Genomic DNA, 13,199 nt, shown 5'->3' with positions numbered 1-13,199 from the left:
AGTGAAAGCCTGTAAAAGATTCAATGCCTGACCATCAGCACGATCTCCAGTATCAATCATGCATTCATGGAAATATAGACACATACTGTACATGCATATAAGATTAAATATATGTTCTGATCTCATAAAGTACTTTCTGGAAAACCTGATTGTGATTGGTCAGTCGTGACATTCTGCAGTGAACTAGAAATCACTCTCAGCTTACGCTTTATATAACTTGTGTATCAATAGTGTAATCGTTTATTCGCGGACGCTCCTCTCTCTCTATCTTTCTTGCTGTAATTGAGTATGATGTCATCGTCCGGAGTGCAGCAGATGCAGTGTATTGGTCTGAACATGACACCCTCTCAAATGAGATCTGCTGCTATTAAACGTGCTCATGCTGCCCTGACATCCTCTGAGATCACTTACACAGAATCCAATAGCCGCTACATGAGATATTTGATATAATTATCATCATCATCATCATCATGGTAATCAGGGGCCGGGTTTTCTTCTTTCCATTATCAGAGAACAACAACTGAAGACTGATTGATTTAGACGTGTTCTTCAAACATTAAGGGTATAAAGTGTGAGGGTTTGGTAGTTTCTCATCAACGTCTCAGATGTCAGCGGAGGAGTTTGATGTGGTCCTGCTTCATTGGGTCCAGCTCTGCCAGAATATCCTGTTCGCAAATAAACGAGAAGTGACGGACGCACGCCACCTTTGTGTTGTGTATCGGCTGTAATTGGCTCTTATTAATTATACTTGTACATTCAGTGGCGGCCGTCCAGAGACAAGTGCAAACAGTCAATAACAGCCACACAGAGACTGATGACAGGTGTGTGTGTTGTGTTTATCTGCTAGAGATGAATGATATCTTTAACAACATTTATCTTTCATATGCCCTTTGGATTCAATTAAAAGCTTCAGCGCTGTCAAACGCTCGTGCAAACACACTGGCTGCGTTCAGACCATTAAATCAGATTGTTTGTTTACATTTTGTATTGCTGTTTTGACATCCCTTGATTATATTTCACTACAAATTTGGAAGGCAAAAAAAAAAACAATAATATAATTTCATCATTATTTCATCATTATTTTTGTGTTAGTTAAGCAGATTTTCCCCTAAATTCATATAGGTGTTTTAAATTAATTAAATTAAATGTATATCAATTTTAAATGAGCTGTCAATGATTCTCATTAAAGTACAGCGCTGAAAAGCATCCTGTCTGGATGCAATACATTTCTTTTCTTTTTCTATACAATTTTAAATAGTTTTTATTTTACATAAATATTTGTTTATCTTACATTTTCATTTTATTTAATTTTAAATTAAAATTGTAGTTTATTTCATTGTATGTTATCCATTAAGACATTAAATGCAGCAGAATACTGCCATGATGCAAAAATAAATAAATAAATTAATTAATTAATTAAAATAACATATAATTACTTTCTTGCCTTGCACTAATGAGAATTAGTTTCATTACAGTAATGAGAACTTGATGGGGATATGTGCATAAATAAGAGAAAAATAACTCCATTTACTTTTAATAATGGATGTTCCTTATTTCAAACCATTCATCAGCGCATGTTATTCCAGAAATGTTTGTGTTTATAATCTTTCATCAATGTTCATTTGCTCTAACGACTTCACTTTTTAGGAAGAGGACAGTCTTCATAAGTTGACTTGAAGCTTTGGTATGAAACATCACATTTGAATTGATTTCAAATGTTTAATTTTGTGTTTAACTGTCAGAATATATAATAAAATCATATTTTTTGGGATGAAATATGACTTGGATGTATTCCTGACAGGCTTCAGTAGCTGCTGCTGTCCGTGGTGCTGAAGGAGCAGATTTTACATCCTCAGCAGCTCTAGACTTCATCATATGTTGTTGATTCATGCCATCAGTTTATGCACAACAGACTCCCATGTCATGATAAAAATAGGTGTGTTAAGCTCCACACAGAAATCACCTTTTCTCTCTCTGATCTGCAGCTGTTGTCTTTCTCGTACCCGTGCAGCCTGTCAGCAGTGTTAACCTGCTTGTGTCTCCACACCTCCCGCTAAACTCAACACATTTCTCTCTATGGTAAAGTAGCAGTGCTTCACGTTTGGAGAGGGATAATTATAATATAATGTCACTGTATGTCTTCAGATTAACACTTCGTGAGACAATCGTAACCGTCATCTTTTTACACCTGGAGTTAACATCCATCACTAGTTGTCGGGCAAGAAAATATGTAAAACGTGTTATATAGTTTTATGACTATTAGTTTTTTTTTATTGCTAACTAGTAAATTAATAGTCTAATTTAGAACTGACATTTTAAAATGGGGGGAAATTACTAAAAACAATTTATTTAATTTTAATGTTTAAACAGGACGGGGTGAAGGGGATTTCAAATAAAAATAAAATATAAAAATAGCAATAATAAATATATATTTTTTGAAATCCCTTACACCTTGTCCTGTTTAATCATAAAAATTAAATAAATTGTTTTTAGTAATTTCCTCCCATTTTAAAATGTCAGTTCTAAATTAAACTATTTTAGTTCAATCTTTTACATATTTATTTATTTGTTTGTTTGTTTATTTGTTTATTTTATTAGGTTTTTTATTTTTTTTTTATTTATTTTTTTTTTATTTATTTTTTTATATCCCAACATATTTAGGGATGTTGTGTAAAAGGTTGAGTAATTTATGAAAAAACATTATCTAAATTAGTTACTTAAAGGGGACAAACTCAAAGTGATAACCTATTAAGTAAAAGAGGAAATATGGGTTAAAAAAGCATTTAAATAAATTCAATCCGATGTAAATGGGCTAAACTGAACTACTCCTGGGTAAACGTTTAGAAGATGTTTATATTGTTTTTGAAAGAAGTTTTTTTTTGCTCGCCAAGGATGCATTTGGAAATACAATAAAAACTAAAATTTGTGAAATATTATTACAATTTCAAATAACAATTTTCTATGTGAATATATTGTAAAATGTAATATATTCCTGTCACGGTCTTACGCTGCCTGAAGGAATACGGAGTCGAGGATAAACGGAATAAGGTTTTTAATACATCCAACACAGGGGATATCCAACATGGAGCACAGAGGTAGACACACGTAAGTAACAAGTGAGTCACAAGTGAGAAGACCCGACAAAACAGAACTGAAGGGACAAGGCTTATGTACAACAGATAATTGGGGAAACACAGGTGGATGGAATCATTAAATTAACAGGGACATGGAACACATGAGGAAGATAATAGACACCTGGGAACTAATCAAACTAAACACGGAAGACAGAAACTGGGTCACGGGCAAAAACAAGCTAAATGAGTCCAGGTGTGTGACAGTACTCCCCCCTCCCGGTAGGTGCGTCCTCGCACCGTAGAAACAACAGAGGGAGGCATGGGTGGGAACCTGGGAGGAGGTTCCGGTGGAGGACGGACTCCCAGGAGGGGGCCAGCAGACAGGGACCACAGAAGGAGGAGCCAGGGAGGAGACGACGGAGGAAGGAGCCAGGGAGGAGACAGGAGCAGGAGGAGCCAGATGGTCCACCAGAGACCAGCCAGGACGGAGATCCAAGGTGGAGTCGACGGCGGGAGGAGCCATGGTGAAGGAAGGGTCGACGACACCAGGGGGCCGACAGGCGGAGACTGCACCGATGGGTGAGGAGCCCAAGATGGAGCAGCACAGCCGCAGAGCCAGGGGGACGTCGAGGTTCCGGAGGGCCTAGGTGGAGCAGAAGGCTCAGGCGACCAAGGTGGAGGCAGGGTCCTGGCAGACCGCTGTGGAGCCGGAGCGACCGAGGATGGAGGTGGAACCGGAGGGAAGGAGGAGCCTGACAGAGCCGGAGGGATGGAGTGACGAGGTGGAACCAGAGGAGTGGAGTCCCGAGGCGGCGGATGGTCGACGACTTACCAAGGTGGAGCCGGAGGGACGAGGGAGCCCGGTGGAGCAGGTGGGATGACAGGCCACGGTGGAGACGAGGGAGCTAAGAGCCAAGGCGGAGCCGCTGGGTCGAAGGACCGAGGAGGAGTCCAGGGCTCGGAGGCTGGAGGCGGAGACAGGGCCTTAACACGCCAAGGCGGAGCTGGAGACTGGCAGTCCAGCGGCGAACCACCGCGCCCCGATGGCGCGGACTGAGGGTGAGCTGCGGGACTGACTGGCACCAGCAGGGATGACGAGGAACTGGCTGGTCTAGGAGGAGGAGAGAGGAGAAGGATGGGAGGAAGGACAGGAGGATCAGGACTGGACGGAACCAGCGAAAGAGGAGTAGAGGGACCAGCAGGTTTGGGAGGAGGCGGGAGAGGGAGGCTGGGAGGGAATACAGGAGACACAGAAGATTCAGAGCTGGGCGGAACCAGTGGAGACACAGAAGATTCAGAGCTGGGAGGAACCAGCGGGGACACAGAAGATTCAGAGCCGGGCGGAACCAGCGGAGACACAGAAGATTCAGAGCTGGGAGGAACCAGCGGAGACACAGAAGATTCAGAGCTGGGCGGAACCAGCGGAGACACAGAAGATTCAAGGCTGGGCGGAACCAGCGGAGAAACAGAAAACTCAGGGCTGGGCGTAACCAGCGGAGAAACAGAAAACTCAGGGCTGGGCGGAACCAGCGGAGAAACAGAAAACTCAGGGCTGGGCGGAACCAGCGGAGAAACAGAAAACTCAGGGCTGGGCGGAACCAGCGGAGAAACAGAAAACTCAGGGCTGGGCGGAACCAGCAGAAATGGAGCAGAGGAAATGACTGGAGGAGGTAGGAGTGGGAGACTGAGAGGGTATACAGGGGAATCAGGGCTGGACGGAACCAGCGGGGAAACAGGAAAATTAGGGATTACCTCCATAGACCAGTCCATCAGATCCAGAGCTTGCTCCATATGACCTTCAGAGACTGTATACAGCTCACCCTCAGTCGCAGGAGTGTGGGCAGGGCTTTCCTCCACGCCCTCGATCTCCACGAGGACTCCCACGATGCACGGTGTTGCCGGCTCACACACCTGGTCAGTCGCGCTCTCGAGTTCCGGCTCCCTGTCAGTGGATGGCTCGGGCTCTGCGGCTGCGGTGGGCTCTGGCTCCGTGCGGCGTGATGGTGGCTGGCTGGTCTCTGGGTCGGGAGTGGGGCTGGCGAGGTCCTCTATGGGGCAGATGGTGAGAGATGAGCCATTTCTCGCCAGAGTCCACTCCACGTATGCGGCGAAATCCTCCCGAGGACCATCTTCGGGCGACAACGCTCTGCACTTGGAGTTCAGGCTGGTGTTGTAGAAGGTGCAGAGCGCGTCGTCCGGGTAGCTGGTGGCATTAGCTAATAGGAGAAACCATCTGGTGTGGTCCTCGAGAGAGCGTCCTTCCTGCTTCAGCAGAAGGATGAGGAATTCGGGACGATAGAGGGGATCCATAGAACACTACGAAACAAAAAGACTTTGAAAACACAAAAACAAAACGGAGGGAAAAAACACGCAGTTTTCTATTTTCTTCTTTTGGTCGGGTCTTCTGTCACGGTCTTACGCTGCCTGAAGGAATACGGAGTCGAGGATAAACGGAATAAGGTTTTTAATATATCCAACACAGGGGATATCCAACATGGAGCACAGAGGTAGACACACGTAAGTAACAAGTGAGTCACAAGTGAGAAGACCCGACAAAACAGAACTGAAGGGACAAGGCTTATGTACAACAGATAATTGGGGAAACACAGGTGGATGGAATCATTAAATTAACAGGGACATGGAACACATGAGGAAGATAATAGACACCTGGGAACTAATCAAACTAAACACGGAAGACAGAAACTGGGTCACGGGCAAAAACAAGCTAAATGAGTCCAGGTGTGTGACATATTCCTGTGATCAAAGCTGAATTTTCAGTCTTCAGTGCCACACAATTCTTTAGAAATCGAGCACATTTAAAAAAAAACATATTTATTCCAGACTTTTGAATGTAAGTGTGCATTGAGTCAACACTAGTGTTGTCAGTGCAACACTAAATAAGCAGTGTGCATTGATGCATCATTGACACACGCACGCATTAATCGGCGTGGGCTGCGCTGGAGAACTCTTTCCTGTCAGGTGTTTCTCTAGTGGCATGAGTCACGAAGACCTCTGATGTGTTTCTGATTGGTTAAGAGCTCTCAGTTCCCCATCAAAGATGCATTTATCAGCCTTCCAGTCATCATGAATGGCATCTGATGATTAACCACGACTTCAGCCTTTTGAGCGGCAGAGTAAGCATCACTAACGGCCCGTCCTCATGCGGTTTTGACTGTGTGTTTGAGTCTGACGAAGGGCTGACGCAGTGGTTCATGTGGGTGAAAGTGTCCTTAAATCAGCTGGAGCGTCGGCGGATTAAAGTGCACATTGATGAAGGTTGTTTATACTGCGTTGTGGTAAATGTTTGCATTGCGTTTGTGTTTAGTTAGCGGTGTTTACACTGTACTAGTGCTCCTAGTGATGCCATCAGACCTAATCAGTATATTAAAGTTCACTGTGTGCGTCATCCTGCAGCGAAAACATGGGTAGAATCCAGTAACAAAAATAGACTTTACTGTATACAGCGAAATGTCGTTTAGATGAATAAATCAAAACTAGGGAAGCACATTATCATCATACAGTATACACACAGGAACGCTAAGATCTTCACAACAACTTGTCAAAATAAAAATTTTCTATACCTTGAAGAAAATTTAGAAAATATATTACTACAGTAAAAAGTGCTTCTTGAAATAATAATTTTGAGGAATAACATACTATACAATTATTATTATATTCTTCTATTAATTAAATTAAACATCTTAACAAAACCTGGGGATTGTTCAAGCTCGCCTTAATGAAATTAAACCATAAATATTAACAATTATTACAATCTTTTAATAATAAATTTGTATCCATTTAATTTTATTTTAAAGTTTTATGAATTCAACTGATTAGGCATGCTTAAAACAGTTAAAACAATAAAACAGATGGAAAGCATGGAAATGAAAAAAAAATTACATTAAAAGAAAAAAACTATTAAGTTTTTTAGGGCACTATTGATTGATTGATTGTTAAACTTTTAAACTGAAAATGTAAAATAAATTGCATGATTTCAATTAATTAGATGTGGTTTCGAATTACTATTATTAAATTTAATTATAAAAAAAAAAAGAATCCTGAAAATTTTAACACTTTTTTTACATTTTTTTGGGGTGGTGTTTATTTATTTATTACTTTTTTTACAGCTTAAATAAATTGCTGTTAGAAGTTTATTTACTTTTCTGCTTAGCAATTTATTGTAGCAGTACATTGAAAGATAAAATTGCAAGAAAAACATTAAATACAAAAATACCAGAGAAATAAAAAAACTAAATTTTACTTACTACTTAAGTAATTATAAAAGATATACATTTGCACATATTTACATATACGTCTGTCCATACATACGAAAAATATACATCCATTCACTCATACACATAAACTTAAAAAGTTTAGAAAACATGCATTACATTTTACGCATTACAAGATTTCAATGTATTAATATGGTTTTTGATTATAATCTAATTTACTGCAAAACAATGTAAATAGAATTTGGGAGAATTTAGGATTTCACAGGGCCCTACGCTTGTAACACCAGCAGACGTGCAAAGTCTGTGCGTGAATGATGCAAGATGTTGGCAGACTTGAAGTCTGACTGTAAACCTCCTGCTAGGTTTCACTCGTGAGTCTTTCTCTGAATGTGACACGGCGGCGTTCGCTAGCGGCAGGCTGTGAGTTGACCATGCAGCAGATGGCGGGTTCACACTGACCAGTAAACAGATGCTTAGGGTCCTGTTGAGATCCGAATGTTGTGGAAATGGAAGAAGAGGGCATGAGCGTGTCCCATTTCAGTCCCACACGCTCAAAGAAGCGACTAATCCTTACAGACACTCACTGCCTGTTCTCCAGCGCGTCCTTGGCCTCCCTCCGAAAGCCTTTACTGCTCCATTTCATGCTGAATCACTGTTTTACAAACACTTCTATGTGAACGCCACCGATTCAATACCTAATTCATTTGATGGAAGACTTTGGCCCTCGTTTGAAGTCATTTTAGACTTTATAGCATGACAATATTTAGTTTCCAGTTAGATATGTTTTCAAGTAACATGATAATAATCTCTGAGTTGAGTGTTTTCATAATAATGGTATGTGTGCATGAATGCATTATGCATCAGTGGATTCAGTGTTTTCTGCCCTCGCTGTCACACTTTTCCTGACGCTGAATATGAAATGCTCTATTTCCATCGTCACTGAGAGACCAGCAGCGCTGTGGAGTCCATTAGAGACAAGTGATATAGCCTAAAATAATATCTCAATATTTTCAGCTTTTTGGGAGTATATTCTGCTCCCAAAGAACAATCATTTCAATCTCCAGCTAGATTGAGCCAAACATACAAATCAAAATTGTCTTTTGTGAAATGCAATCATCTGCTCTGCCTCTACAAGGGCTTTTTCTTGATTGATGTCACAAATCTTCCTGATTTTTTCAGTGAACTGTTTGAATTATTGAATATAAAAATAATAAAAGAGAATTGAATAAATGGTCATATATAGTGCTCTTTTAAATATTCTGAGCTATAAAAACAAACCAAAAGCAACAAAATGCTTTTATTCTACTAGTCAAAAGGCATGTTTAATTATTCTTATTTAAAATAAAAATGTATTAAATTATTTTAAATGTGAAAATTTATATATATATATATATATATATATATATATATATATATATATATGTACTTTTTTGATGTTGTAGAAATTTTTAGAATTGTAACAAAAAACATAAAATGCTCACAATTAATATTTATCTGCAAAACTAATTTCAAGAATTTAAGTAGATTTTATTTAAACCAATAAAATAAATAATATTTAATTATTGAAATACGTAAATAAATACATTAGAGAGAGAGAGAGAGAGAGAGAGAGAGAGAGAGAGAGAGATGTAAATAATAATAACAAAAACATTATGGAAGTAAAAAAAAAGTGCTTTGGTGCAGGATCTTAAAGGATCCTCCAGAAAGCCGATTAAAGCGTGCAGAAGACATGATCGTGTTTGTGATGGTTCATTTTGATCAGAGATGTGTTGGTGTTGAGAGATTCTTTCCCACGCTTTATCTCATGTTTAGTGTGCAGGTGCTGTGAGTCTGAGTCCTGTTCCCTTCCTCACGGACGAGAGACTACTGCTTATCGAAGCCACAGTCACATTCACCCCTGATCAAAACACGCTTCGGTTCAGTCACGCTTGTGTATCTGCACCAGTCAGATGTTTGGGAACACTTGGATTTATGTTGCTCAGGAACTAAAGCAAGGCATGGCTTTTTTAATAGTCAAACTCCTTTAAGCTGAAATATTTACTTGCTTTCTCCTTGAGATTAATATTTATGTAATTCTCTGATATTTTATTCATTTATTTACTTTTGAGATTTATTGTTTTTTATGTATATGAATTTATATTCTTGAAATTAGTAAATAAACATTTATTGTGCCAATAACAAATCATAATAATGCAATAAATAAATTAAAAAATCGCCAAAATAAATCATCAAAATAAAATATAATATATACAAAAAAGAGGCATTGCATTAAAGTCAACATAAAATATTCATAATACAATTTACTTTCATAATGTTATTTTTTTTATATTATTTATATTATACAAAAAAATATTCTGTATTTTTATTTATTTTGGTTTATTTTTATACGTTTATTTTTACAGTCTTTATTTTTATAAAAATTATTTTAACTAAAAATCTGGTGTATATATATATATATATATATATATATATATATATATATCAATAAAATAAAGTATTTCAGAATAAGACAAATAAGACAAATTTAATTTGTCAAAACTTTTGATATGAGCATTTTATTGCTTATGATTGTTATTATAGCTCATCTCAAACTCTAGAGACACAAGTGAGATTAAAGTGAAGTGAAGTGAAGATCTTTTTATTGAGTGTGTGAGTGTGTGTGTGTGTGTGAGTGTGTGTGTGTGTGTGTGTGTGTGTGTGTGTGTGTTTGTGTGTGTGTGTGTGTGTGTGGTTTTTGCTCTAGCGTCAGAGGCCCACATGAGAAAGTGCTTGAGCGTTCAGCCATGTAATGTATTCTATGAATGTGTTTTTCCTCACATATTCCTGTGGGATCCGTGCGTCTCTCTCTGTGTAATATCAAGCACGTGTTCGTGGTCAGCGTGTGATGACTCTGATAGATGAGAGATGTGCTCTGTCACCACAGATTCACTCACATTTCACTGGCAAATCAAGCACTTTCACACCTGCCGCTTGCTGAAGATGCCACACTCCTGGGAAGATATTTATGAGCTTATTTGCCTGGAATGTTTTAGAGGGTTTATTTATTTGAATATGTGTTTCGTATTGTACCGTGGAGGGATGATGCTCAGGGGTTATCAGTGCTATCTATCCTAAAATGTATTTTTTCTCATAAATAGTTGAACACATCTGATTCATTTTAATCAACTAGTTAAATCGGACAGTTCATGCAAAATGATGTCCATGTGCAGCATTTTTTATATAATCATTTTTATAATGTAGCTTTAAGTGAAATGTTTTAAACCATATTTTTAAAATAAATTAGGGTTAATATAGGCGTTGTTATTAGTTGTATTTAGTATTAAGCATGCTAAGATCTCTGTAGGATAAAGTTTTTCAGGTATTTACTTGATAAATAAATAGTATAGACCTTTGATTGTAATATATATACACACACACACACAATAATATTTTATAAATATATATTTATATTTATGTCATCATCCAATACATTTTCTACATTATTTTAGATCTTAAAGATACACACAAGATTTAGTTAAACATTAAATTATTTTATTTTTCTATATAGACCTGGTTGTTTTATATTATCTGATTTATATCATTTAAAAACAGCAAAAAACGAATGAAAATGACAAAAACACACAAAAATACTAAAACTAACTATTCATTAATAATTTTTAATTTTTTTATTATTATAGCTTTTGTTAATGTTTAGTTAGTTGTCTGTGTAGTTAACTAAATATTTTTACAGTGTTTTGCAATATTGTATAAAATATATTATACATATTTCAAGCACACACACAAGATATTAAAAAACATAAAGATGCTATAATATATGTAATATATAATATTTTTGACTCAGGGCTCTGTTTATCAGTCTGTTTGCAGTGATGTCAGCGTCCCATAAACCTCCGTTCCTAAATATCTGCCCCCGTCTTGTACAAACAGCCTCCATCTCCAGACGGATGCTTTTGTCACGTTACCATGGAGCTGTAAATGTGCGCAGTCATGGCAACAATCTCCATCCGCAGACGACGCACGAGGTCCTTTAATGGCAAGAGAGTCCGAGGAGGGAGAAACACAGCCGTCCTCCGCTGTTTGTGTGCTGTCCGGCCCTCATTAGTGTTCCTCAGAGACCTGTCTCGTCCTGTTCTCACACTGTTCTCGTTAGACCATCTCAAAGCATCGCTCTCGTCCAAAATACATGGTGGATGTAATAGCGTTTTAAAACATGTCATCTAAATAGATCAGAATTGGTGTGTTTGAATGCTGTACGCTCTCTGGGAAAACTGCATTCGATCCAAACCCTTTACTAAAGCACAGACAGACAGAGAGAGAAAGAGAGGACTGTCCCTTTGGCAGGTGATAACACTAATGAGACGTCCAACCACTCTCCACATCCCATATACAACAGTGACATTTAACCATCTGAGACGTCTCTTCCACTCAGAGTCCCACAAAGCTAAATACCATCGCCTGAATACCATCGACTGAGAGTCCTGCCACTTCATTAAAGTCAGATAAACGTCCCTTACTGGCCCCGTGATGCTCAGATACTAGAAGAGCCACCCAAACCTTAAATCCTGACTATACTGAGAATAAAGGGAATAATATAGGATTCATTCATTCGTTTTACAGTTTTTTTCAACTGCTTGCATTTTTCAAACTTAACACACAGATCCAAGAATTGCACACGAAATGCAAAATGCCTCTGAGCTCTTGCAAAATGAAGCTCTGCATTCAAAACATCACAAACACCTCTGCCATAGTATTAATTCATAATTAAAGCAGCTGAAAAAAAAACTGTAATCATTTATTATTATAAAAAATATTATTCACTTTAAGTATATATATATACACACACAGTACAGACCAAAAGTTTGGAAACATGACTATTTTTAATGTTTTTGAAATAAGTTTCTTCTGCTCATCAAGCCTGCATTTATTTGATTAAAAATACAGAAAAAAACTGTAATATTGTGATATATTATTAAAACTTAAAATAATTGTTTTTTTAATTTATTATACTTTAAATTGTAATTTATTTCTGTGATGCAAAGCTGAATTTTTAGGATCATTGTCACATGATCCTTTAGAAATCATTCTAATATGATGATTCATGATCAAAGTTGGAAACAGTTCTGCTGCTTAATATTTTTCAGAACATCTGATACTTTTTTAGGATACTTTGATGAATGAAAAGTAAAAAAAAAAAAGCTATGTTTTTAAAATATAAATATTTTGTAATATCAATATACATTACTGGGCAGTGATTTGGGGTCAGTAATTGTTTTTCTTTCTTTTTTTTAATAAAATCAATACTTTTATTCAGCAAGGATGTGTTAAATTGATAGTAAAGAAAATATATTATTGGTATTTTTTGTTGTTGAATAAATGCAGTTCTTTTGAACCTTTTATTGATCAAATATATTCGACAGCAGAACTGTTTCTGACACTCATAATAAATCAGAATATGAGAATGATTTCTAAATGATCATGTGATCGACTGATGTTACATGTGACACTGAAGGCTGGAGGAATGATGCGGAAAATAATTCAGCTTTGCATCACAGGAATATATTATTTTTTAAAGTATATTCAAATAGAAAACTATTATTTTAAATTGTAATAATATATCACAATATTACAGTTTTTTTCTGTATTTTGATCAAACAAATGCAGGCTTGATGAGCAGAAGAAACTTCTTTCAAAAACATCAAAAATACTAATGTTTCCAAACTTTTGGTATGTACTGTATATATATATATATATATATATATATATATATATATATATATATATATATATATATATATATATATTATTATTATTTTTTTTTTATTATTATTAAATGTAACTTTTATTATCCGTGCCAAATTTGAACTGGATCCTAACAGTACAGTGGCCCTGGACA

The 13,199-nt window shown here is 37.3% G+C and overlaps 1 protein-coding gene across 1 annotated transcript in view; it reads left to right on the top strand.

Annotated features, from left to right (window-relative positions):
• The window catches only part of kcnh2b (potassium voltage-gated channel, subfamily H (eag-related), member 2b), a 151,248-nt gene that overhangs the window by 44,176 nt on the left and 93,873 nt on the right, over positions 1-13,199 (top strand). The gene's annotated exons all lie outside the window — the stretch shown is intronic.

This window comes from Carassius gibelio, chromosome B24 (genome assembly GCF_023724105.1).
Source record: "Carassius gibelio isolate Cgi1373 ecotype wild population from Czech Republic chromosome B24, carGib1.2-hapl.c, whole genome shotgun sequence".
Classification (NCBI taxonomy): domain Eukaryota; kingdom Metazoa; phylum Chordata; class Actinopteri; order Cypriniformes; family Cyprinidae; genus Carassius; species Carassius gibelio.
The sequence above is the reverse complement of the archived record's forward strand: the minus strand, read 5'-3'. Positions and strand labels throughout refer to the sequence as shown.